The sequence below is a fragment of the Rhipicephalus microplus genome, chromosome 3 (genome assembly GCF_043290135.1).
Source record: "Rhipicephalus microplus isolate Deutch F79 chromosome 3, USDA_Rmic, whole genome shotgun sequence".
Lineage (NCBI taxonomy): Eukaryota > Metazoa > Arthropoda > Arachnida > Ixodida > Ixodidae > Rhipicephalus > Rhipicephalus microplus.
The window spans coordinates 168,018,982-168,045,429 of NC_134702.1; the positions used below are offsets into that span (position 1 = coordinate 168,018,982).

General features: G+C 46.9%; 1 long non-coding RNA gene across 1 annotated transcript; it reads left to right on the forward strand.

The window, feature by feature from the left end:
• Positions 1-502: 502 nt before the first annotated feature.
• LOC119182070 (uncharacterized) lies at positions 503-12,959 on the forward strand. The gene is made up of 2 exons (XR_012894427.1): positions 503-684; positions 12,500-12,959. It is a non-coding gene; the product is annotated as an uncharacterized LOC119182070 (long non-coding RNA).
• Positions 12,960-26,448: the final 13,489 nt, after the last annotated feature.

Consider the following 26,448-nt stretch of genomic DNA (forward strand, 5'->3'; position numbering starts at 1 on the left):
TGGTTTTGGCACGTAAAACCCCAGGTATAATTGTTGAAGCTAGCCTTTGATACCCTTCTAGAAGATGGCTGTGATCATATTGTGTTTTGAACTTTGAAGTTTTCTCGCAGATCTGACAGTCCATAATATTATCATGATTGTAATAGTGACACAGCTGTAGCTGCTATACATAGTGTCTCATGTCTTCGGGGGTCCAGGAGGGGCCTATGGTCATTGAGCAGCAGGCTCTTACAAAATACCTCGATTGAGGCTCACTCTCAAGCAGGACAGAGTGCACACTTTTTTCCTTGCATGCAACCGCCAGAAGTCAACATTCTTGTATGAGTGAAACTGCCTCAATTTTTCATGAGCATCTCAACATTTTTTAATAATACCTAGAAGGCAGTCATGACCACATCTATACTGTGCCCATAGCTGCCTTCTAGGTGCTTAGCTCGATATATCTGGGGATGTGGTTAGTAATGCTTCTCTCCGAAGTGTTTTCTTTTGCTTGTTTCATTACTTTTGCGTACCAGACTTGGTTCATTTTTTGAAGGTCTGTCAACTAACACTTGGAGAACAACAGTTTTATGTTCTCTTTAGGTTCATTGCATTATATGTCTACATTTCTAGTCTTGAAGCACACCCGGGTCAAACCTGTCAAAACGGCCATGGCATGACAAGACGCTGACCTCTCTGCTAAGAGTAAGTCGTCTGATTCCTTTATATTTGTTACATACTATTGATTTTAGATTCGCTGGATGAATTGCCCATAGGTTGAGAGATGGGGCTTTAGTGAAATGTTCTCCGTTCCAGTTAAATACTTTTTTTCATTATGTTTAATTTGGTAAAGTTCATTTTCTGCTTCTGGTGTTAGATTAATTAAGGGAACATTTGCAAACACATTAAGTGGTGTGTTCAGTATTATTCAATACCGTTTGGATATATTAATTAATGGTTCCTGGTCGAGACTTGTTAATTTCCTACTGTGCGGCTTTTATTTGAATGCCATGTTAGTGATGCACAGGCAATCGCTTTTTTGATACCTCTTGTATAAATATGTCTGAGTTGCTTTAGTGACATTCCCCAATTATTATTCTATTGTAATGGTTTGTTTTGTTAATTTTATTAAGAAGTATGTTGAAAACGAAAAAGTTATTCTTGAAAGTGACTCTTAGCATTTTTATTTCATTTCATTTTTTAATAGTAGTGTTTCATATATAAGGATTGGTGGTTTAATCTGATATAATGCTTAGTCACAGGTATTTGCACTTACTATAGGAAAATGTTAATTTGTTTTCCTCCCTTTATTTTCATACTGCTTAGTATGCCCAATTGCCCCTTGTTTTCATATGTGCCTGTTTTGGGCTCTTACTAGCAGTACTATATCATCAGTGAAAGCCTAGGTTTCTACTGCTTGTGGCGTTTGTGTGTTTAAGATTTTTGAGACTATAATATTCCAGAAAATTCGGCTAAACGATGAACTGTCGCTGATCCCGTTAATGGGGAAGCAATCACACGAGAAGATTCCGAGGGCTGACATATTAGCCCTTTTAAACGCTCCACAAAAGTGAGAACAATTTTGGCTAGGTTCTTTCACTACGTCAGCGAACACCAGTTGTGGTCCAAAGGCCGCGTAAGAGTCAATACTTGATAACACAAGCAAAATATCTTTCCGGTTAAGGCTGTAAAGGTATTACATACACAAGTACGCACGAGCATACTCGGCAGGTCAATTCACAATACAAGTAGGATGGTGTTTAGGGCAAACTGAACAAAACAATCAAATTGAGCTATCATTGCAATCCTCAGCAGGTCAATTCAACATACAAGCTGGATGGTGTTTAAGACAAAGGAAACAAAACAATCAAATTGAGGTATCAACACAGTCTCATGCATTAAAATAATTTGAAGAACACCTGTAGTCTTTAGAATTTGACGATCGTGTCCATTGTACAAATTTTTCTAATGTGTCTTGACTGCTTCTCTACCATGAAACAACCACGGAGACTCCAGCACTGGTCGTTTTGTTCTCTCCGTCGTCGGCGCAATAAATATCGTAGTATAACTTTTGAGGCTAGACGCATCTAAAGACCAGGGTGACAAAGAAGTGTGGGAACAACTCTGCACTGGCAAGCGATCAGAAGTGACTCAATGATTTCGGGGAGCACTCATTGGTGGTTTATTTTAAGCTTATACAGTGCACTGCACTGAGTCACAAATACAAAACATAGAAAATGATCGCATACCCCTCGCATAACTGCTCTTTGGAGGTAAGATGCGCTGTTGAACCCGAGTAGGCTCTCCCAAAAAAAGTCTGTGTCGCTAACTAAACGGCATTATGCAGCATCCACGTGTACGTGGACCACATAGAAGATTACCGTTTTCCATCGATTGGAACACTGCTTATATGGACCGATCGGGCAAACCGGAGATAACCGACCTCAACACGTGATGACGTGGTCGGGTGAATCTTGCCTTACAACAAAACTGCAGTAGTTTTTGGAAATACATAGCACATTCTCGAGAATGCCTCAGTGCGCGAACAAGAGCTCAAGTTTCCGTCCTCCGTTGTCCCAAAGGCCCCAGTGGTGGCTCGCTCGTTTGGGGTGCGGGGCACACAATGACCGAATGCAGCTTTTCCCCTCTGACTTGCATTCTTGTTCGGCTGACCTTCTAACAAGCGCATTTGACAAAAAAAGAGCTCCTGCAGTAGTTGAAAAAGAAAAAAGCCTTCGGGGTGACATTGCCTTCGCGAAAATCTCTCTTTAAGCTTTTTTGCTAACTGCCTCAATCTCCATTGCTGAGCACTTATAGGTCCGTTCGGTTCGCCTGCACCACTCTGAACCGGTTCACGACAGTGGCCGAAAGGTTCACCTCTGTTGCGTGTTGTGTGCAAATCAGCAGAGCTGCAGCGGTGCTGACCTAAATAGATAGCAGAGCCACGTAGAAACGAATGCCGAAGTTCAGTTGTTGCGCAAGTTCTTCCGCCGTATTCCAAACAAGCGAGCGGGTGCATCGAGAGTACAAGGTGTGCGTTCCTCTATGCACTTTTCGTGCGTGAATTGACATTTTCCCACCTTTCACTTTTGTGTACGGAGTCGAACTCTGCACTGCTTACAACTGTTGTGCAAGTGGCCATGAAGCTGATGGATTCTGACAACAACGAAGAGTACGATGACTTAGTTGCTGCGGTAGCAATGAAATCTGCGAGATTGGACAGAAATCGCATGCCCAGGTATTGTGAGGACGTTGTTGATTGGTGTCCTGGTTTCGAGTTTAAATGGATGTTTCGGCTGTCACGCGAGACGTTAAGGGTTCTCGTAGTCCGCTTGCAGATGTCCTCTCTCTTCTCAGGTTCTGCTGGTGGTGGCCCACGGATAAGTGCAAATAAGACTTGCTTGGTAGTGCTGAGCTACCTGGGTAGCGATTGAATATGTGCTCCCTTGTCGACAGGCTTGATATATCTTAGTCAGCAGTTCACACATGCATTAAGAATCAGAAATGGTTTTATTTTGTCATTGAGTTACAAATTCTTTGTATACAAAAGCCGTTTATGAGCATGTATTGAGCTTTTTAAACGGCATAAACGGAGAAGTCATTTCTTGGCCAAACAGTGATGAGCAAGAGTGGATCAAGACTGGCTTCTTGCGTAGGAGCAAAGGTAAAGGCCCAAGCAACACCGAAGGCTGTGTGGACAGTTGCCACATAGAGACTAAAAAGCCAAAAAAGTCATTGCATTCGTACTTCAATACTTCAACCGCAGGAAATTTCCATCTGTCAATATGGAATGATAGGAACAAGTTCATTGACGTATTACTAGGATTTCCTGGATCTGCACACGATTCCAGGGTGTTTTATAAAGGCCCTTTTTTCGAGGTAGCACAGACGTTGTGTGCCGACAGTTACCTGCTTGGAGAGACTGCATACCCCTTGCTTTCGGGGTTGTTGATGTCATACTGGGATAATGAGCAGACTTTTCCAGCATAGAAAAAACGCTGTAACAAGTACCACCCTCAGGAGAGATGTGCCATTAAAATGCCTTTGGTCATCTGAAACAAAGCTTTCGGAGGCCTTACTTTGTTAATGCTGTTACAGTCAAACAGTACTGCCTTATAATAATTGCTGCTTGTGTGCTGCACAACGTATGCAGTAAAGAGAGGGACTTCTTTGTTGAGCTCCAAGAAATTGCGCGGCTGAAAGAAGTTGAAATGATAATGAGAGTGATGTAACAGACCAAAGTTTTGCAGCATACAGAGAATGTCTCGGAAAGGCCATTGCTCAAAAGCATTGTTAGTGCCTAAACTAAAATATCATGAATGATAGTGTGATGTGAGGATGTCACGAACAATTAGTGATATTCAAGAGTGGACTGTATTATTGTCTAAAAAAACGGGAGAACCAATTTGGTTCAGTCTCAATTCTCAATTTTTCCCACATCGACTTTCAATGGCAGTCACCAGGCGTTCGAGAAGGCTCATTAACCGCACCTCTCTCTCTTTCTGGCTTTCTTTGAATTCTTTCTGGAGAGCTTGAATCGGAGTGCCACGCACTCTTTTCCTTTTTTATATTTTCTGTGACTGGCTTGACGTTTCGCCTTCAGCTGCAGCCGCTTCGTGTTTGCCAAGTTTTGCATCGGCAGCCTCAAACCCACTCGCTGCCGAGGGATCATTTGGCACGGCTGCATCGAGGCTGTCTCTGAAACGAAATGCAACCTCACAAACATAAGTGTTTGCATTTCATGAGCAATTGTTCTACCTGTTTTTCGTTAATCACCCTTTCTGGGGCAATCAGCATGGTCAGGAACATCGCTCAGTTCTCTAGAAATAAAAAAATATGGCTAATGGGTTGATGAATAGTTGAATATAACCTGTACTCGCCCTTCTAATTCGCAAGACACCTTTCCTTTGCCTGAGGAGTTATTTTCGGGCCTGACGTGTTTGCCTGCCCGCTCAGGACTTTTCATTTATTTTTGACTTGGGAGTGGTCTACACGGGCCTTTATACTTTTTGATATGATGCCGGCAAGTGTTTGCTAAAGGGTCTTTTTCATGCTGAGAGAAATATGATCACAAAGAGAAAGGCTTGGCATGTGTTGAAAAGATGTACAGACATAGTCACCGACCGGTTATTTGAACTCGACGGGAATCGCCGAAAAGGCCAAATAATCGGGAGTCCGGAAAAAACGATTGACCCCCCAAAAAGCACCTTTTTTGATCTTGAAATTTTTGCGCAAGCACACAAAAAGGAATACCAGTGGGTGCAATCTAACAACTCGGTTATTTTTCAAAAGACATTCACTTTATTTCCCTCGGATCTGCGCTTTCTGTGTCCTTGTGTGCTTGCGAAAAAATTTCAAGATGGATATGTTCTAACTAGGCTGAATCGCAGTTTTGCTTCACCTTCATTGGCTCAATGGCCGAAAAATTTATCTATGCGCGTCTACACGCACTCACACTTACGCGGCACCAAGTCGGCCTGTATCTCGGCGAGTGTTGCGAAAATTGCAAGAAAGGAGTGAGTTTTTGCACATGTTTGGATGCAAGTTTAACATTGAGGCGGTCTTATAAAAAAATATGCTAAATACTGTTCTTATTTCAATATAAGGTGGCCATGATTATAAGGCGAGGGGGAGTTGAAGAACCGAAGAAAAGGAAAAAAAGTTTGCACACTAATATTAGGCGAGATTTTTTGCCAAGAATGTTATTTGATATCCCACCTTTTAAGTGCCCAATAATAGGCCGTGCCACTGTATAATCATGAGGCCATCATCAAAAGCATCACTGCTTTTTTTTTGTCCCCGTGTGCTCAGATTTGGGCGCACGTTAAAGAACCCCAGGTGGTCAAAATTTCCGGAGCCCTCCACTACGGCGTCTCTCATAATCATATAGTGGTTTTGGGACGTTACACCCCACAAATCATCATCATCATCTGCTTTTTTGTCGCTGTAGCATTCCCAAACTTCACTATCTTTGACGCCAACCAGCGAGTTGGAAATGGAGCACTTCTTGAAAGAAGCTGCCACCATTGTATTGAGTATAGCTGCCCAAGCGTCAGCTATTCAGCGAGCCTCTACAGACGGAGATGCAGGCTTCAATTGGCCCGGCAGTGTCAGGTAGACCGCCACCGAGAGCACCTGGTTGAAGGCTTGAGGTACCATGAGTAGGCACCTGAGCAGGCGCCAGGCACAAGCACCACCCTTGGAGTCGTTGATCGAGCGGCAGATGCTCCCCCAGATTTGGTTCCTAAACCTGAGAGTTAGGCGTCTGCACACTGCGCCGACTCTCCGGAATATAGTCGAAAGCTCCAGTAGGGCCTTCGTCGGGCCTTGTCGCTCTGCTCGCCGCCGTGCTCCCCTCAGTGCCAAGTGTTTCATGTTCGGGATGGGCTGCCCCTGCTGGTCCGTGGCGACGATCGTTGCTGCCCTGGAACTGTCGGCCCCTAGCTGCATCAGGTCCCTGCCACTTGTGTCTTCCTTGAACAGCTGCCAGTAGATCCGCCAGCCCACCACATAGTATGCACGATCCTTGAGGGCTCAGCCGCGGTAGGGAGACAGTTGGAGGGGCAGATGGTCGGCACCGGACACCGGTGTTCATTATCACCAGGCCCAGCTCCTGCAGGGCATCCTTCAGAGCCCTGCCCCGTGGGGTGGTCTTGTGGCTGCCCTACGCTACGTGGTGTGCGTTTACATTCCCGAACTCCCTCCCCAGCCTGTGTGCCATCTGTCGTAAGCACCTAGGGTTCCAAGGCTGGTTTGGCCGAATCAGCCTTGGGACCACCGAGAGCACCGTCTCCCAGGTGGTGTCACCCCCCTCGAGGCGTACTCGAATGGCAAAGCATTCGAAGGCGCCACCGACCAGGTCAGCCACGAACACCTCGGCCTGCGGGAGTTCACGCTTCACGTAGACGGCACACCGGGCTCCCTTCTGTTGGTGGCGATCGTCCGGGCAGGGGGTAGCAGGGCAGGCTTCCAGGGTATGCTTGGTCTTGCTGGTGTAGCTCACGTACCCTGGCAGGCGCACCTCCTCAGCCCAGGTATAGACCTCCTGCAAGGTGAGGACGTCAAGGTCGACCTGCTCAAGATGCTTGTAGAAGTAATACCGCCGTCCCTGCAGCCAGTTGACATTTTCCGGTATAATGCTCGGACGGCGGGGTAGACGGGCCCTGGCAGGAGGACTAGCCATGTTGGTTAGAAAGGTGCTGCATAGCCACTGCCTGCAGGCAGATAGCACGTAGAGGGTGTTCGGCTGGCAGCAGGGCGACGGCCAGCTGCATTAACAGCAGGAGGTAGGCTGTCAGCTGGTCTTGTTGGCAGGGTGAGTGCCACCTCAGTTGACACACCGCGGCCGCGTCTGTGGAAAGTCTCGCATCCCAGGGTGGGTCCGACCACAGCGTATTGCAGCTTTCAGGCCAGCTGCAGCGTTCTTTGACGTGGCGAAACCCGCCACACTGCCCACACTGGAGTGGTCGGGGCCTGGTCGATCGTACAGGGAAGTGCATACGGAACAGCGTCACATGTTCTGGGGGAACAAGGTCTCCGAACTGCAGGGTGTTCGTGCGGCCCTCCCTGGTGGCCAACAACACAGGCACTGTGGAGAGGAGACCAGGCAGCAGGGTCTCCGCCTCCAGGTCTCCGTCGATGCCATGCAGTAGCCAGTGCTTGTCCGGTGGTCTGCCGGCTCCTTGGCAATGAGAGGGATGCACTGCAGCACTGAAATGGCCACTAGCTTTTTCAGGCATTCCCTGGTGGTCACGTTCAGCACCACAATGTTGTGGCAATAGTTCACCCTGATTTCAGCAACGTTCAGGGCGTGACAAGAGTGTCTGGACAAAGCTCAAGTAAGGCAATCGCGTTGCATCTCCCGGGAACTGAGGGCCTGTAGAGCACCGTCCCCATGACTGCAGGGTTGACTGGCAGGGCAGCAGCAGCCAGTTTTTTGGCGCGCCCCAGTGCAGCCTTCAATCGTACCTCCTGGAAAGGCCCCTCGGCATCTGGCTGGTCCTCCGGAACGCTAGAGACAGCAGGGCGCTGGACTAATGGCGGCCTCGCTGAGGCAGAATAAATAGCTTTTAGGAGCAGGTCGAGGTCTCCCAGGAAAGTGGATGACAGGAGTGCCCGGGGGTGCTGCGGGCGTTTGCTGCATGCAGGCTGGCTTGCTGCTTTTCTTCCTGCAAAAGCTCAGCGTGCCTTGTGCTGGCACATCCTTCACGAAGGCTGCCACTGCCTCTTGGGTTGGCTGCCGTGCATTCACCTGCTCAATGGACAGGTGCTCATAGGTTGCCTGAGTTTTCATGGGAGAGGTAGCTGTGGCAGAGTCATCTCCAAGACCCGCTCTCTCTGTTGTCCCAGGCTCTTCAGTACTCAGTATGAGTACTTCACAGCACTCTCACTGGGGGGTGCTGGGATGGCAGGAGATGTGGCGGGCTGCTTCCGCCGACCATCCGCATCGTCACTGTTTGCCTGGTTCCATCGGCACCTATGGGAATTCGATCTGTTCATCTCCTCCTTGTCATCGCTCAAGGGGAGTCCCACACTGGAGTAGACCTCCAGGGCCGGGTTGTGAGCGCGTAACACTGGGCCATCTTGCACAGGCAGTAGTCGTGCGAAAGCGTCGCTGGTCGGGGAGGAGGACCGACAAGTAGGGGTGATGCCCGTGGCCCTTGGTGCTGGCAGAAAGTTGTCCACTTGCTTGATGACATCTTTGCTTGTAAAACGAAGGAGCCACCAGGAGTGGAGCTCTTTTTCGCAGGTGGTCAGGCTCCTGGCACGCTGGCGATCAGCCTGAGAGTGGCGCTGGGAGCGCGCGACGACTTGCTGGGTGGCAACAAAGGGCCACTGAGCTCGCGCGAGCGTCGTCGTCTCATGACGTGGAGAGCTCCATTCGGGCTGCGATCACAGCACACTATTTGGTGGAAGTATGTAGTTGTGTTCGCAGCGGTAAAGTAATGTCCGCGGCACTCACGATATTCACCAAAGGTTAGCGGCGTGTGAAACACAGTCGAGCGCACAGAAAAACTCCGGCGCAACGAACAGTTCAGGTAAAAAGAAATAAAAAAATTCCGCCATATCCACAAAGTGAATGATGATGAGTGGGCGAAGCTCCGGAGGTAAACCTGGTAAACCATGAATCCTCTGTACATTTTGCCCACTCGATTTTATTACATCGCTCCCCCTAGCGTACGTCGCCGCACTAAATCGAACGATTGCCTTCAACCAATGACACGGGCCATATGTGACATCATTCCTATTTTATAAGATCTCGCGTCTTTCATCAACTACAAGTACAGCTTTCTAGTTTATAACATCTTGCATCTTTTCATCATCAGCTACAAGTACCACCATCTAGTAAACACTACAAGAACTAAACGAGAGGTGGCTACGTACAGGAGACGGTACCGCCATCTAGTGAACACTGCAAGAACTAAACTAGAGGTGGCTACATACAGGCTACAGGGGACGCACAGCCCACGCCCTAAGGAGCTTCGCCCCTAAAACAGCACTGTGAAGGTTACAAAGCAAGGCTAGCTAAGGGCACGGGACGCACGCTACAAAATACTAGGCGCTAGTGTACAGGTAAAAGGAGACGAGACGCGTTTAGACCAAGAGCGACTCGGCAGCCAGACAAAGGTAGCGGCTTACGCCTACGAGCTCGGGCGCTGTTAATGTCCCGAGACACGGGTTAGTCACTAGCAGGAAACACTCGACTACATAAGGATAAAATAACGGTACGAAAAATGGCAGCATACCCTCGCAGTGAATTATGGATAGTGGGGCAAAGCATCTGTCCACCCATTCATTCTTGCTAGCGTCCATCTGCTCGTCGGTGCGTGCGTCTGTTCGTGCACCTGCACGTTCATCTGTGTGTCCGTCCCTGCTTTCGTCCAGGCATCCTCTCCTGCGTCCGTCCATGCGTTCATCCGTCCGTGCAGCCATCCGTGCGTCCGTTCATGCATCTGTCTGTGTGCCCGTTTGTCCACCTATTCAACACTCCAAGTACCACCATCTCCCATCTTCTCATCATATATTCCTCATACAGAAGCACCGCCAACGAGCAGACATTCCAAGGACTGAACGAGAGATGGCACACGCACACTTTCTTACGGCTTGCGCTTCGTGTCTACTTCCCACCTTTAACCACCTCGAGTTCATGGTATATACTAGTTCACTGTATTCATGGCATTGCGGCCCAACACTGGCTAGACCTTTCTGAAACCTAGGAGGTTACGCCCAGTGAGTATAACGTAGCTACCCTTTCTTGTCTTTTGTGTGTTGTTGAACAATAAAAAATTCGTAGCGTGCGCGTTAACTAAGAGCCGCATTCTCCTGTCTCTCATTCCCCTTTAGCAGCCGTTGGCATGTACATTGAGCACTATCTTTTATTGTTCAACAACGCACAGAAGAAATCTCTTACCGGCACCACCTTGGAGGTCAAAATGTAATACTGGTTACACACTATGACTATTACTACGGCTACGAGGGACGAACGGGTGCCGCTATAAGGAGCTTCGCCCCTAAAAACAATGTGGTGAGTAAAAGTTGAACACACAAAGTACAAAGTTCTTGCACTCATGAATGGAATGTTCTCTACGCTGTACACGCCAGTTGGGCGCGTGAATGTCGAGAGCATTGCTAACACTCATCGCACGATAGTGCGAGGCGTAGGAAAAACGCAGTGGATCCAGCCAGGGCCATGGTGCAGGTGCAAGGGCTCGCTTGCTGTTCCATGGGCACAGTAGCACACACAGTGTACACGAGTACGAGTGCCGTACAAGTGTAGGACGAGCCGCAAGCATGGCTACACGTGACCGAACAGGTCGCGACTGTCACGGGAGGCGGCGAAGAGCGGGGAGCGTAAATTAAGACAACCTTCCTCCTTGGCTGGTGAGACGAGCAAAAACCCACTTCTGGAAACACACACTTGCGCGGTCTATGTAGAGCTTTCCGTGCCACCTTCTTCCTCCGATGATACACAGTTTTCTGGGACACTGTTTTTCCGACCTGCAGTGCAGTTGCGTAAAACTTCGGCATTGGTTGTCACCTTCCTTTTGAATGCTGCGTCATAGTGGCAACGACGACTTGCTATAATGACCAGTGACTATGGAAAGGTTCCTGTAGGTAGTCCAAATGCCACGCCAAAGGTCACAGAGGCTGTGCGTATACCAGGAAGGGTACAGTGTACTCTAGCAAGGGAACATAAAAGACAAGCACACATGGAAACTCGGCTTTTGGATTGCAAACTAGTGGATTTCGTCTGGCTGTTTCTGGCTTCTAATGACTTTAGAGGTTTGAATTTTTTTATTTTTTTATTGTGTTCTCGCTTACAGTACAAATATGTAATGTGCTATAACAATAAATATCTGAAATTATTTACATTTTAATGCATTGAAATTACAGTATGCCTGTCCTGGCATCGAAGCAATAATTGATGTTTGCTTGTTTATTATTACTCATAACCCTAGAAGGGTCATTACAGGAATGGATGAACGATCATATACAGTTTAATATGAAATATTCACGTGACACAAGTGTCAACATGATCTCAAGGGCACTGCTGACTTCAGAGATACGACAAGAGGAGTGCCCTTAGAAAAGACAAAAAAAAACGCACGAACGCACGTCCCGTCCACAGCGTGGCGTTAATGATTAGTTTACTTTAAATGATTAATGTTTACCTTGAATATAAGGCGGGGTAGACTTTAAGGGTACGGTTCTGGGAAAAAATTGTTGCCTTATATATAAACAGAAATGGTATCACTTATGTGTTAGGATCAAGGAATGGGTGAATTTAAGGGCTCAATCTCTTTGTTAGGCACATTGCTTATGAGAACTATAAAAGCAAGAAACCTTTTTTCAATATGTCTTTTGGGAAAGAAACTTTTCTGTGCCACAAGCCACACAAATATTTTTCAAGTTCTGATCTGCTATATTTAGTCAGTGGACTATTTAGTCAGGCTGATGATGATGATGATTTAGACAACACAATTATCTTTGTCTGGGCTTCTTTAAATGCTTTAATAGCGAGTGTTAAACTTAGTCAAAGAGAAATGCGAACACTTACTAGAAGACCTATACACATATGTAGCTGAGTGCTGACAACATGCATGGTGTGTTACGCTGCACATGTGCACAATTTGCCGTTGTGTGCTAAGATTTACAAGTAGGAAGAACAATACGATCAAAGAAAATATCTGATGCCCCAGTATCAAGGAAATGTAACAAACATGTTCACTTGTTCAACATGAGCACTTATATACAATTGTGTTGGTTTATAAGGGCATTGTATTAGTCATGTTAAAGCAACAGTTCTTTCACTATATCGTAGTGTTCTTCACATTGTTTAAAAAATTCACTGCTTTGGAGGTGTTTAAACGGTTGAAATTTGACCGAATGTTTATGTGACGCAACTCTGAGCTACAGTGTACTAGAATGGCAAGTGCGTCGTACGCGGGCGCAAAACGGGTCGCCTCAGCGATGATACCCTCCTCTCCCAACCAGCTCTCAGCATCCCTCTTACATGCAGTGCCATCTCACGGTGCGCGGAGCAGTCCCCGCTGAGACGACCCGCTTTGCTAGTCCGCGGCGGCGGGGACTTTTCGTCTGCTCCGCAACGGAGCACGCCGTTGGGAAGCCGCAAGCTCTGTTGGCTCTTACCTTAAGACTGTTCCTCGGAAGAAAAAAAAAAAGATGGCACGCTCGCTTGCGGTAAGCATGCTGTTCACAGATAGTCGGCATTTTCCCCATTTTTATGGTGCTTTTATAATGTCTCTGGAAGAATTGGATCCGCTCTACTGCATCCGCTCTAGTTCTGATATTCAAAGACCGCTTGGCTAACGGACGCATATTTTCAGACACTTTAAAGGATTAACCGAGGAGGCTCGTATATTCCGATTAAATGTGCAGTGACAACGGGGCGAAAGCCTGGACAAGATTAGCGATACGATTGCGGAGGCACAGAGTAATAAACAACTGCTGGACCAAGTTGCGTGCTGTATTTCCAAATCATTTTTACAGGGTACAACCGACACAAAAATACAAAAAACTCTATCTAAGTGGTTACAACAAAAATAACTTCCATCCTACATACACCCACAATAGCAGCAACAAAAATGAACAGAAGTAAAAAAAAGTGTGGACACCAGAATGTACAAGCAAGAACAAGTGACTGCAACATGGGTGAAAGCAAGAATCAAAGTACAAAAGAAAATATTAGCGACAGATTATAACAGATGAGGCATAAGAAAAGTCAATGAAAACATAAGTACTCAGATAAGTGTACTGCTCATTTGTAACATTGTAAAACTGTTCATTTGTAACATCAGATGAAATAAAAAAAGTCCAAGGTCATGAAACAATAAAAATGTAATAAAGTACAAGGGAACACACTGCACAAGAAAGCATGATAAATAAGACCAAGTGTATGCAAAAAAAGAGTGAAATGAATAGGGCAGTTAGAAATGTTGCACTTTATCTGAAGTTATGTGCACCTCCTCATTTTCAAATGCTTTTTCTGATCATGTTTAGTGCTTCTGTCTTAGTTCAATGACTTTGCATAAAAACGAAAACGAAGCAAAACATAAAACTTCACAATCACAAGTGTGAAGTCTTTTGCATGGTTACTACACCCAAGTGTAGGGATTTCCACATTTTGCAAGAATGCTGCAAAGTCACACATGCTAGCTGCTTTGATTTTCCTAGAGCTAAAGAAAACCGTGAACGACTCTTCTAGCGTATCAACAAGCTGTGCCAAACCAGAAGACGGGTAAAGGAGACCACCGCGGTCAAACTGACGGATGAATTCAGTTTCGGTGTCTGACACTGCGGACGCCTTGCTTATGGTCAAGTGCTCGGTGCATATCGTACACCCAGTTTTCTGCCTGGCCTTCCGAGCCACATAGCCTGCGACATAATGTACCAGGCGACTCGAACTGTGGTGGGTGACATACTCAGTATGGTCTTCTGGAGGCAGGATGTTCAAAGCTTCTTCAACATCATCAAGCCTTCCTTCATCGAAAAGCAGGTCAAGTGCATCAATTGGACTGGGCTGATGATGGCTGGTTTCAGCATTTGTGTGAGCAAGCAGTGCGTTAACAACCTCAGGGCTGCAATTTCCTCCTTTTGGTGGTTTTGCAAGGTTGTAAAATGCTAGCGCATTTATTGTTACCAAGAACTGGGCTGGCGTTGGGTGGTTATTGGCACCATTAAATTGCCTCACAATACCGAATAGGTTTTCCAGCTTGTCCTAGCTTAGTCTAGATGTCAGCAAATACTTAAAGCCAACTTGCGAAGACAGGTATTGTACAAGATCCACTGTCGACTGCAAAGTGACACGGAGGCCCTCTGCTGTGTTAGAACACAAAAACCCTTTTTAGCATTTCTTGCATGTGCTTCCCACTTGTTCAAGAAGTCAGGAAACTCTCTTAAAAAGCCAATGTCAGAAGAGTCCACCTTTAGGGCGGCCAATGGAATGCGTGAGGCCATAATTTTGGTTAATTTTGACATTCTTGCTATAAATGCTTCTGTTTCACTCGCTGAAGACTTGAAGACCTTCTGAATGTGTTTCCTGTAAAAAAAAGCCCTTTCAACGCTTTTTCACTGAAGATGAGGAGTGCTGGTGCCACCCTCATTTTTTCAAAAGAAGTCGGATAAAGGTGCACTCGACTTATGTGAAGCATGACCTTAAGAGTCACATTCTTGTGTTCCTCCTTCCAGGCTTCCTTGATAAAGTCAGCATGAACTCGACCTTTGAGTGTCTCGTAACCTGTTTGCAGAAATGCGTTTCGAAGATTCTTCAGCAAGTGGGGGAAGTCCGAGAAAAAGTGAAGTGCCCGAGTGTCATCCACCGGGTGAGGGCACTTTGACCGGATGCTCGTTGCAGACCCTGCGTTTACAAAAGCGGACAAAGATAATATGATCACAAAAGTGTTTCAACTCTATTGCAGTGTACCAATTATTTCAAGAAGGCCCACACGATACAGCTTGTTCATGACTATTGGGATATGCACATAAAAATTAAAGTTACTTGCCTTTTATGCCAAAAATCTTCCACATGCCGCGGTTCCAAGTGGCTCCATCACATGTGACACCATCAACATGGAGCCCTGCTTGTTCGCAGAGCAACGTGGCTTCGAGCACAATCTTAGACAGTCATCATCATCATCATCATCATGAGCCTGACTACGTCCACTGCAGGACAAAGGCCTCTCCCATGTTCCGCCAGTTAACCCGGTCCTGTGCTTGCTGCTGCCAATTTATACCCGCAAACTTCTTAATCTCATCTGCCCACCTAACCTTCTGTCTCCCCCTAACCCGCTTCCCTTCTCTGGGAATCTAGTCAGTTACCCTTAATGACCAGCGGTTATCCTGTCTACGCGCTACATGCCCTGCCGATGTCCATTTCTTCATCTTGATTTCAGCTATGATATCCTTAACCCCCGTTTGTTCCCTAATCCACTCTGCTCTCTTCTTGTCTCTTAAGGTTACACCTACAATTTTTCTTTCCATTGCTCGCTGCGTCGTCCTCAATTTAAGCTGAACCCTCTTTGTAAGTCTCCAGGTTTCTGCTCCGTAGCTAAGTACCGGCAAGATACAGCTGTTATATACCTTCCTCTTGAGGGATAGTGGCAATCTACCTGTCATAATTTGAGAGTGCTTGCCGAATGTGCTCCATCCCATTCTTATTCTTCTAGTTACTTCAATCTCGTGGTTCGGCTCTGCGGTTATTACCTGCCCTAAGTAGACATAGTCTTTTTTTACAACTTCAAGTGCACTATTACCTATCTCGAAGCGCTGCTCCTTGCCGAGGTTGTTGTACATTACTTTCGTTTTCTGCAGATTAATTTTAAGACCCACCTTTCTGCTCTCCTTGTCTAACTCCGTAATCATGAGTTGCAATTCGTCCCCCGAGTTACTCAGCAATGCAATGTCATCGGCGAAGCGCAGGTTACTAAGGTATTCTCCATTGACTCTTATCCCTAACTGCTCCCATTCTAGGCTTCTGAAAACCTCGTGTAAGCACGCGGTAAATAGCATTGGGGAAATTGTGTCCCCCTGCCTTACACCCTTCTTGATTGGTATTCTGTTGCTTTCTTTATGAAGCACTATGGTAGCAGTTGATCCCCTGTAGATTTCTTCCAGAATGTTTATATATACTTCATCTACGCCCTGATTCCGCAGTGTTTGCATGACGGATGATATTTCTACTGAATCAAACGCCTTCTCGTAATCTATGAAGGCTATGTATAGTGGTTGGTTATACTCTGAGCATTTCTCTATTACCTGATTGATAGTATGAATGTGGTCAATTGTTGAGTAGCCTGTTCGAAATCCTGCTTGTTCCTTTGGTTGATTGAATTCTAATGTTTTCTTTACTCTGTTAGCAATTACCTTTGTAAATAGCTTGTATACTACAGAGAGCAAGCTGATCGGCCTGTAATTCTTCAAGTCCTTGTCATCTCCTTTCTTATGTATTAAGATGATGTTAGCGTTCTTCCAAGACTCTGGTACTCTTCCCGTCAGGAGACACCTCGTAAACAGGGTGGCTAGTTTTTCTAACACAATCTGTCCTCCATCTTTCAGCAAATCTGATGTTACCTGATCCTCACCAGCAGCTTTGCCCCTTTGCATGCTCTCCAAAGCTTTTCTGACTTCTTCTATCATTACTGGTGGGGTGTAATCTGGGTTACTGCTAGTTCTTATAGTATTAAGGTCGTGGTTGTCTCGGCTACTGTACAGATCTCTGTAAAACTCCTCCGCTATTTTAACTATCCTATCCATATTTATTGGTAGTTATTTTGCCTTCTTTGTCCCTTAGTGCATACATCCGACTTTTGCCTATCCCAAGTTTCCTCTTCAATGCTTTGACACTTCCTCCGTTTTTCAGAGCGTGTTCAATTCTCTCCATGTTATACCTTCTTACATCGCATACCTTACGTCTATTAATCAACTTCGAAAGCTCTGCCAGTTCTATTTTGTCTGTTGTACTTGACACTTTCATGATTTGACGCTTCTTAATTAGGTTCTTCGTTTCTTGGGAAAGCTTGCCAGTGTCCTGTCTAACTAACCGGCCTCCAACTTCCACTGCACACTCCGTAATGATACTCGTCAGATTATCATTCATTGTATCTACGCTAAGGTTGGTTTCCTCACTAAGAGCCGAATACCTGTTCTGCAGCGACACTCTGAATTCCTGTACTTTCCCTCTCAGTGCTAGCTGATTGATTGGCTTCTTGCGTATCAGTTTCTGTCGTTCCTTCTTCAAGTCTAGGCGAATTCGAGACCGTACCATTCTATGGTCACTGCATCGTACCTTGCCAATCACTTCCACATCCTTAACGATTCCAGGGTGTGCACTCATTATAAAGTCTATTTCGTTCTTATTTTCGCCATTAGGGCTCCTCCATGTCCACTTGCGGTTTTCTCGTTTTCGGTAGAAGGTATTCAAAATCCGTAAATTATTGCGTTCTGCGAATTCTACTAGTAGCTCTCCTCTGGCGTTTCTAGTACCGATGCCATAATCTCCTACTGCCTGGTCTCCAGCCTGCTTCTTCCCTACCTTTGCATTAAAGTCGCCCATCACCATAGTATACTGTGTTTTTACCTTACTCATTGCCGATTCCACGTCTTCATAGAAGCTTTCAACTGAAGCGTCATCATGGCTGGATGTAGGCGCGTAAGCCTGTACTACCTTAATTTTGTATCTTTTATTCAGTTTAATTACAATACCTGCCACCCTTTCATTAATGCTATAGTATTCCTCTATGTTGCCAGCTATGTTTCTGTGAATTAGGAACCCCACTCCCAGTTCTCTTCTGTCTGCCAAGCCCCTGTAGCAAAAGACGTGCCCATTCTGTAGCACCGTATAGGCCTCATCTGTCCTCCTAACCTCACTGAGCCCTATTATATCCCATTTAACACCCTCTAGCTCCTCGAATAGTACAGCTAGACTTCCCTCACTAGATAAGGTTCTAGCGTTAAACGTTGCCAAGTTCAGGTTCCAATGGCGGCCTGTCCGGATCCAGAGATTCTTAGCACCCTCTGCTGCGTTGCAGATCTGACCGCCGCCGTGGTCAGTTGCTTCGCAGCTGCTGGGGACTGAGGGCCGTGAGTTATTTGACGTAAGCATGTGGGAGGTAGTGGCCAGATACTGCACCAGGGTGGCCAATCCTTCTCTGGTGAGGGAGTGCGTTCTCGGCGGTGTTTGCCGGTGAGGCCGCACCCCAGGCCTCCTAATGCAGTTCCATCAACACGCGGATTTTTTTTGTTTTTTTTAATCCGGTTGGGAACTGCGCGGTACCGGGATTTGAACCACGGACCTCTTGCATGCGAGGCGGATGCTCAGTACATCTGCCTTTACGTTACTTTTGGAGGCGAAGACACCCAGGATCTGCACCCAACTTCCTGAAACCAAAATGCAAACCAATAAGTACAAATCATCACGTGTCATAAAATATATATGGCAAGTGATTTCTTTAGCTAGAACATCAAATTCCAAACAGAATGTATGCTCAGGCTGTAATTTTGCAAGCTTTACCTGTAAATGGCTGGAAAACTATCACCAGGCCATGGGCAGCAAGTTCTTTGCCAGACTTCTCATTCTGGAATTGGCCCAGGTCGACGAAGCCATCAATGCAGCCTGCGTTCGAGACACAGTGAAAAAAACATTCTGGGCACTGATTGTGTGTAACTGTGTACTACGCCAAAGGGAATTGTGCCACTTCAGCACATGCTACTATTGCTGATACGACAGGCAATATGAGTTAATACAAGATTCGATGAATCATTGCTGATGTATTATGACTAGAGCAGCAGATACGTACCAGAGGGCTTTACGTCGATGTGCTCCGACACTTTAATTTCGTCGAGACGACCACCCCGTGCCGATTGAAGCCATCTAGTTTCTTGACTTTTTCTTTCCAGACTGTGAAAACGTTTGGGTTGAACCCAAAGCCACTCTTGAAATGCTGTGTAGCCTTGTTGAGGCAGGTGCGGCCAGGCAAGGTTAGGATGTCTTGACGCCTTAAATGTTCATAGAGCTTAGGGCTCCTCATCCGCATCAATATGCATTCTAAAAGCCACTCCTCGCCATACTTCATTCCTTTCTTGGATTTTCGGCAAGCTGCTTCGAAGCAAGTCCTGAGGGCAGCTTGTAGCTTCTGCGGAAGGCCCTTAATTTTTTCGAACAGTAGTTCCTCAGGTACTTGCTCATTCTTTGCCTTCATTTGACTCAAGGTCATTTTCACTTTGGTGAACTTCGCCTTCATTCTTCGAAGACTACGACGAACATTCGTCTTGGCCGCCCTCCTCTTGGGGCACCTTCGCCTGGAGAGTTGGTTCAGGATAAGCTTCCTTTGATATTTACAGTGGATGCTGGCAGTGGCCGGGCCTTCTTTCATTGTGATTGTGCAGTTCTTAGAAAAGAACTTTCCATTGAATGACGAGCACTCGCCAGACAAAGGTTCTAGACCGGCACCACAACACAGACTGAATTTATCTACATGGTCCAGCAATGCTTCCGCTTCCTCACGCGTTGCAATCTGCTGCTGTTGCCACTTTCTTCCTTGCAAGTGCACTTAAACGGTAGCAGCGTTTCCTTCACTTCGCACTTCAATTTTTACGAGCTTCTTCAAAGCGAGTGCGCTGTCAACATCTTTTTCGTGCTCCTCGCACTGTGCGTGCACAAAAGGGCCTTCTGAGTTAGGCAGGTGAATTTCCGACCATCCGTGAGGCGTTTTCAGGCCCGAAAATGACAAGGAGCCACTCACCTCCACAGAATCGATGCTTGAAACCTGCGTTTCGAGATCCTCAATGGGCGGTGGCGAGCTTTCCGAAAACTTCTTTCTGCTTCGCTTGGCCGCAGGAAGCACCTGGTCGCAGATGCTTCGCTCTTTCCTCTTTTTTGGGAGCCGGTTTGATATGTAGCTTGGGGCCCCAGGGAAGATGGTCGGCAAGGCATCTTTCGCTAGCTGCGGACGATCGCGTTCGATTTCAACAACTTCCCCATTAATAGTTGTTTTGAAAGTCCGCTCAATGAAGTGGGCCTCAAAGTGCAAATCGCCAACCGCACTTGCGTCGTTGAGCTCTCTGTCGGCTCTTTTAATAAGCCGGGACCAAGCTTCGCGTTTAACAATGTCCGCCGGAACACGAAACAGCGACCGCACTTCTTTGCACGACTGATAGCCGCTGTTGCAGTATGGCACAAAACACGTGCTGTCGCGCTTGTCCCGCCGTCGTTCCGCCATCCCACTGGTTCACGTCGCCGCTGCACCAGTTCATGACGAGCACATTCTTCACCGTAGCTTCAAAAAAGGGGGAGAAATTTCCTCCACGATGCACCTAGAACAAAACAAGCGAGCGCTACTGCAACGTCTCGTTAGGCCGGCCACCGGAGCTGCTGCAGCAGCAGAAGCATCCCTCTTGCTGGTGGCGCCCCTACCGGACCGCCGCGATTTTCATCGCGGCAGTGACCCCTCCGCTCCCATTGTTCGGCCCCGCGGACGACACACTTCCCAATTCTAGTACACTGTATCTGAGCTTTCGTAGCTTTGGTACCGTATTTACTTGAATGTAACGCGACCACGATTGTAACGCGAGGGGTGACTTTTCTGTGCCGAAAAAAAAAACAGGAATGTAACGCTAGTAAAGCGGGGGAAAAAAGTACCTTTATTTGCTGCACATGGTAGTGGCAAAGACATCCCAGTTTCTAAATATAAAGTGAGTTTTGTTCATTCGTCGCTTTCATCGCCGGTGGTCGAGCCCTCTTTGTCACTTTCTTCCTCCCAGAGGAGGTCATCCTCCGTGCCATTCATATAGTTCGATATACAGCACTTCTTAAACGCGCGAACTATCATGTCGTGCGGCAGCCCGTACCAAGCGGCGGACACCCAGTCGGCAATCTTCGCGGCGCTAGGTCGCTTTATCCTACCTGTAGGTGTCAAAGCCCGGTCTTCTTGCATTCATTCTCCGTACAGCGGCCGCACTCTATCCTTAAATGGTTTGTTCAGGCAGACGTCTAATGGCTGCAGCACGGACGTCATACCTCCGGGAATAACAGCGAGCTGCGTCTGAGTTTCCCGCATCAGCTTCTTCACTTCGGGCGTCAGGTGACCGCGAAATTAGTCGAGAACTAGGATGAAGGCGAGGGGAAGGAGCGCACTTGGCCGTAGGCACCACACAGTCTTGACCCAGTCAAGCATAAGCGGAGTGTCCATCCAACCTTTTTCTTGGCAGTGAACAATCGCATCCCTGGGGAACAGCTCCTTCGGGATGATTTTGCGCCGGAAAATGATGTATTGGCGGCAACTTGCGCCCATCCGCCAAGCAGGCTAGCGTCACGGTTAGCCGGGTCTTCTCGTTGCCTGTTGTCCTTATCCGAACTTGGGGGGCACCTGTTTCGCTGACAGTCCTTGACATAGGCATGTCCAAGAAAACGGGAGTCTGGTCCGCGTTGCCAATGTGCCCCAACGGCATTTGCGACGAGAGGCGCAGGTCGAGCACATAGCGCTGAAACTCCACTAGCCTTGCTTCGCAATCTGCTGGTAGCTTCTGCCTTATCGACGCTGTTCGCCGGAGGAAAAATCCATTCTTCGAATGAACTTTTGTGCCCATCTACATGAAGCCTTAAAGTTCTCCCGCGGGATCCCCATCTCTCGAGCTACATCTCGGGCTTTACACTGAATCAGCTCAACGTTGACCCCTAATAGGCGATTTCGCTACTCAATCACGAACTCCGCCACTTTTTTTTCGAGTTCTGTGTGACGGCCACAACGAGGTCCACGGGAGCCTTTTCGGCCGGGCTCACTCTTGAAGAGCGCTTCACGCTGGAGCCTCCACCCACGGATAGCAGATTCCGCCACATCTAGCCGTCGTGCCGCGGCTGAGTTCCCGATTTCCTCAGCCATCAGTATTGCACTTCTCTTAAAGCGGGCATCGTACTGAGGTCGTCGCGCTGCCATTTGCTCGAGCCGAAGTCGCGGAAGCACAAAGGAAATTAACCGCCCGCAAAACACGTCGCGAACAATAGGATTAGATTGGATGCGATGTTGCCAGCACAAGGTTGAAAGATCGCTAGGTTTGTCGTAGCCATTTTAAGGAACCAGTGGGGCGGCACCGCCAAGGCACGATTTGAGGTGCTTCGATTATAACGCGGACCCCCAAATCACTTCAGAGGGATTTTGAAAAAAACTCGCGTTACATTCAAGTAAATACGGTAATCGCCTGCCTCTCTTTTTATTGTTTTACTTCTGCCTGTTCCTCCAAATTGTGTACAGGGCTGGCATGAGACACCTTGTGCACATGTGCGCTTGCACTTCACTGGTGCGTCTCACAACAAGCGCTGGTCGCGGAAGTAAGAGTCAACTGCGGTGCTATTAATTTTCGCATTCGCCATGCGGCCCACTTTTCCGGCGGAGCTTTGAGGCTGCGTGAATTCTAGTAACGTCGGGTCTTGCAACCCTTGAAGAATGTGCAGATTATTTTTCCATCTTGGAACCTCGTGAAGTATACAGCGCACATTCTTTTCCAATGTGGGGTGCCGCCTAATGACTTCGATTGTTCTGGCAACATTGTGGGATTGCATTGTGCACTTAGCGGATTGAATAAGAAGTGTGGAAATGCTGTCTTTGGGCATGCTTTATAAAAAATGTCCTGACACCGCCGTTTTTTTTAAGGCTGTTTATTATCACTGTGCAATATCTGCTCCTCCGTCACTATTTTTTTTGTACCGCAGGTTATACAGTATTCCTATCACTTTTCCAGGAGTCTCTTAACAACATTACTTTGGCTGATGCTGGCCCTTTGGTGTGTTATTTTCAGAATTTGAAAATTTCTTCAGCATACTTTGTGCTTGTGCAAAACTGGGCAGTTCTGTAGTATGGTAGTGTTCATTCCACGGCTGTTGAAAAGGTAGCCTTCTTTGCTTTGTCACAAAAAGAAGTCCACTGGAAAGACCTTTTGCTGCATTTGGGGGAGGGGGGAAGGGACGATGGCAGTTTTCTCTAAGTCACCACAATCCGCCTTTTTCACGATGTCACGACACATGGGCCCTGCCCTTCCTCCAGCGGCAAAGTCGCAAAATACTTCCTGGTCTCGGAGGCTCTCATTCTGCCAACACCGGTTCTCTTAGCTGTTACCACAACAGCAAAGGGAAACACAGGAAAATAAAAGATGCTGATTTTGGACGTTCTCATTCTCATTGGGCTGCTGTTCGTTCACATCACTACGGTAAGTAGGGTTTGGGGATTGTGCCAGTGAATGTTCCTGTGGCGAAGCAGGGGATATGGCACTGCAGCAGAGCAACCACCCGCACCAGCTGCCCGGTCGCGGTGGTCTAGTGGCTAAGGTACTCGGCTGCTGACCTGCAGGTCGCAGGATCAAATCCCGGCTGCGGCGGCTGCATTTCCGATGGAGGTGGAAATGTTGTAGGCCCGTGTGCTCACATTTTTAGTGCAGGTTAAAGAACCCCAGGGGGTCGAAATTTCCAGAGCCCTCTGCTACGGCGTCTCTCACAATCATATGGTGGTTTTAGGACGTTAAACCCCACGTATCATCGTGACTTTGTTGTACTCATCAGTGTCCCCTTCACCGAGTCTAGCTAGCTCTTGTAGCGGCGACACCGCAGGACAAAAGTGCTTGCAATTTCTGTGGCCAATTATCGAGGCAAAGTCCTGCCTTTTAGCACGTTCGCTCAAAACCAACAAGAAAAGTTTCGATGTCTCTGACAAGTTTAAACGGCTGCAAAAGGTTTGTAATCTTTACCGGTTTGCTCATAGCGGAAATACACCTTGCTGGTAATATTCCAAGATCCAAATCTTTTAGTTTCTGCTCATGTTCCTTCTCGGCATCTTTTTGCTTTTTAGCTAGAATCTCCTTCGGAGTTTTATTTTCATGATTATTTTCATGAGCTTCCTGGGCCTCCTCGACAGTCACCTTCTCTCTCCAATGATCTGCTGTTTCTGCTTAGTAGAGTCAATCAAAAGCCCTAACTCCTTGCAAATTTAAAGAAGATCCAGCACTTTGAACTTGTTTATAATGAAACTTCACTCTGTCTTGTTTACCCTCTACTCACACTATGTGGTCAAATTATTCAATTCTTGGCTGACCCACAATGTTACAACACAAAAACCTATCAACAAAGAGCACTAGCTAGGTTTGGCACTACGGTAGGTGAACGTCAGTCATTCACCGCACAAGGTAGCTGACGCTGGCCGATCCCACTGAGCGGCCATCTACTGTTGCGACTTAGGGTAGCGTGGTCTGAACTGGAGCCATCAGAGTCTCAGGAGAAGACGAGTGGAAGAACCGGAGCTGGTAATAAGAATGTTGATATGCAGAATTTACATGTTCATTTAGCTAACCCTGGCCAACCCCACTGAGCTGCCATTTACTGTTGCGACTTTGGGTAGTGTGGTTCAAACTGGAGCCATCAGTGCATCAGGAGAAGACGAGTGGAAGAGGAGGAGCTAGTAATAAGAATGTTTATATACACTGTTTACATGTTCATAGCAGCGCGATACAACATGAAAGAATAAATCATCCTTGAGGGTCTCAGTGCTCACATTTTATGCTCTGGTCTTCCCAAGATTCTCTGCATGGAAAAACAATTGAGGCCAGGACAGTTCAGTCAGATCGTAGTATTAGTCTCTGCCTTCTCAAAGGGAGAGTCAAACACAGCCTCCCTCTATACCTAGAAAACGGGGAAAGGCACACCCAGTTCGTCACACAGTGAGGGAGAAACACACACAATACATCATGGGACAGCATAGAACAACTAGCTCAGTGCCATGGCGTGGAATCCCACCCGCCGAGTTGACCTATTGATGTGGCAAGGTGCAGAATTGACTTATCAATAGCTGCTAGCTTCCGGACAAGCCGTTAAGACACTGATGCACCAAGGAATGTGGGAAACGTCCTCGTAGACAGAGCCCAGACGCCTGGCTCATTGTTTAATGTGCTTTGACGACCCAAAATAGGCAGAGGTGACGACAGTTTTTCTTCAGCCCTTTCTGGGAAGTGAGTCGGTCGGGCGTGTCTAAAGGATTTTTGGCGAGTGAACCGACGGCCTTGCAGAATTCGCCGTACAACTACTTTGTTGACGCCGCTGCGGAATGTCTCTTTACTTAGAACGACTGCTGGTAGTGACCGGCAAGGCAGTGGTACAACAGTGTGCGGTGGCTCTATCCCATGCTGACAACATCTTTCATGGGAAGGCAGTTTGTGGCACCCCCATTGGATTTCTTGAAATCTGACCACAGCGCACTTGGGTCACTGATGGCTTAGCACCAACCATGAAAATGGGGAGCCTTGTGCCCTTTGCACCCGAAGAGCAATGACCCCGTGTAGAAGCGTAGATTCGCAGGAACATACTCAGATGCATCTGCCGTTATGCATTCCGTGGTTGGTCATAACCTGTAGCTCTTTTTTTTTTGCAGAGAGAAAGGTGTGTTTGTATGACAGAGAACAGAGGTTTACTTACATAGTTGCATAAGAGAAGAGAAGCTTTGTACAATAGTCTTTGCTTTTATAACCCTGCATCTGCTAACACTGAGGCACTTAGGAAGCTAAAAGAACTGCTCTGGCCAATCAGATTTCTTGATGTCCAAGCCCGCTAGAGCGGGTGAAGAATATGGGCCACTTCATAGATCTGTTGACGAGGAGCATGGCCTAGATGTACAATACATATCGCAAGTGCACCGCACAAAAAAGGCATTTTTCGAAATGATCTACGACAGTGAGCACTGCAAAATGGTCCATTAGTCTCCTCCATCATAATATGAAGCGATTTCTCGGACATCCCTCTCAAGTGGGCCAGAACACATACTTGAACAGAAAATGCTTTTTCCAACTGTCTGTCAAAATTGAAAGCTGCTTCTGTGAGCACTGTTAGTTTCTTAGATTCTTGCACTGCTCTGCCACTGCTTTGAACATCATGTTGGTTTGCTTTGGTAAGATAAATTTTAACTTCTGTCTTTCAAGAGATCCCAGCACTGTCAGCATGGCACTGGGTATCCTGACACATAAACTATGTTCAATTCTCATTTATCTGCTGGTTCTTCGGTGCCATCGGTGTCTTACTGATTTGCGCAGAAGGTGTCGGCCACAGTAGGACTTTCTTCATTTCATTAGCCCAGTAGAAGAACATCTTTATCTGTTTTCCAGTTGCTGCAAAGAGCTTCTTGAAAATGATGTGCCTGAGAGCAGCAATGGACTCGGATGTGTTTGGTGTCTTATTGCAGCCGTGATGCTGCCGAGTTATAATAAAGAAGTTCTCCAAGAGGGTCCTCATTCAGAGGACGAGTAAGCATAATTTTAAAGTTACAGGATTCTTGTAGGTCTGCCCACAACGTACAAATCGCTTTAATTGTCACATGCCAGCCCTGAGTGGTTTTTGCCTTGGTCTTGAATATCCATGCAATGCAACCATTCAGTGTGCCCTGTCGAAGTATCAATTACATAACTAATTTTTTCTACGTAAGA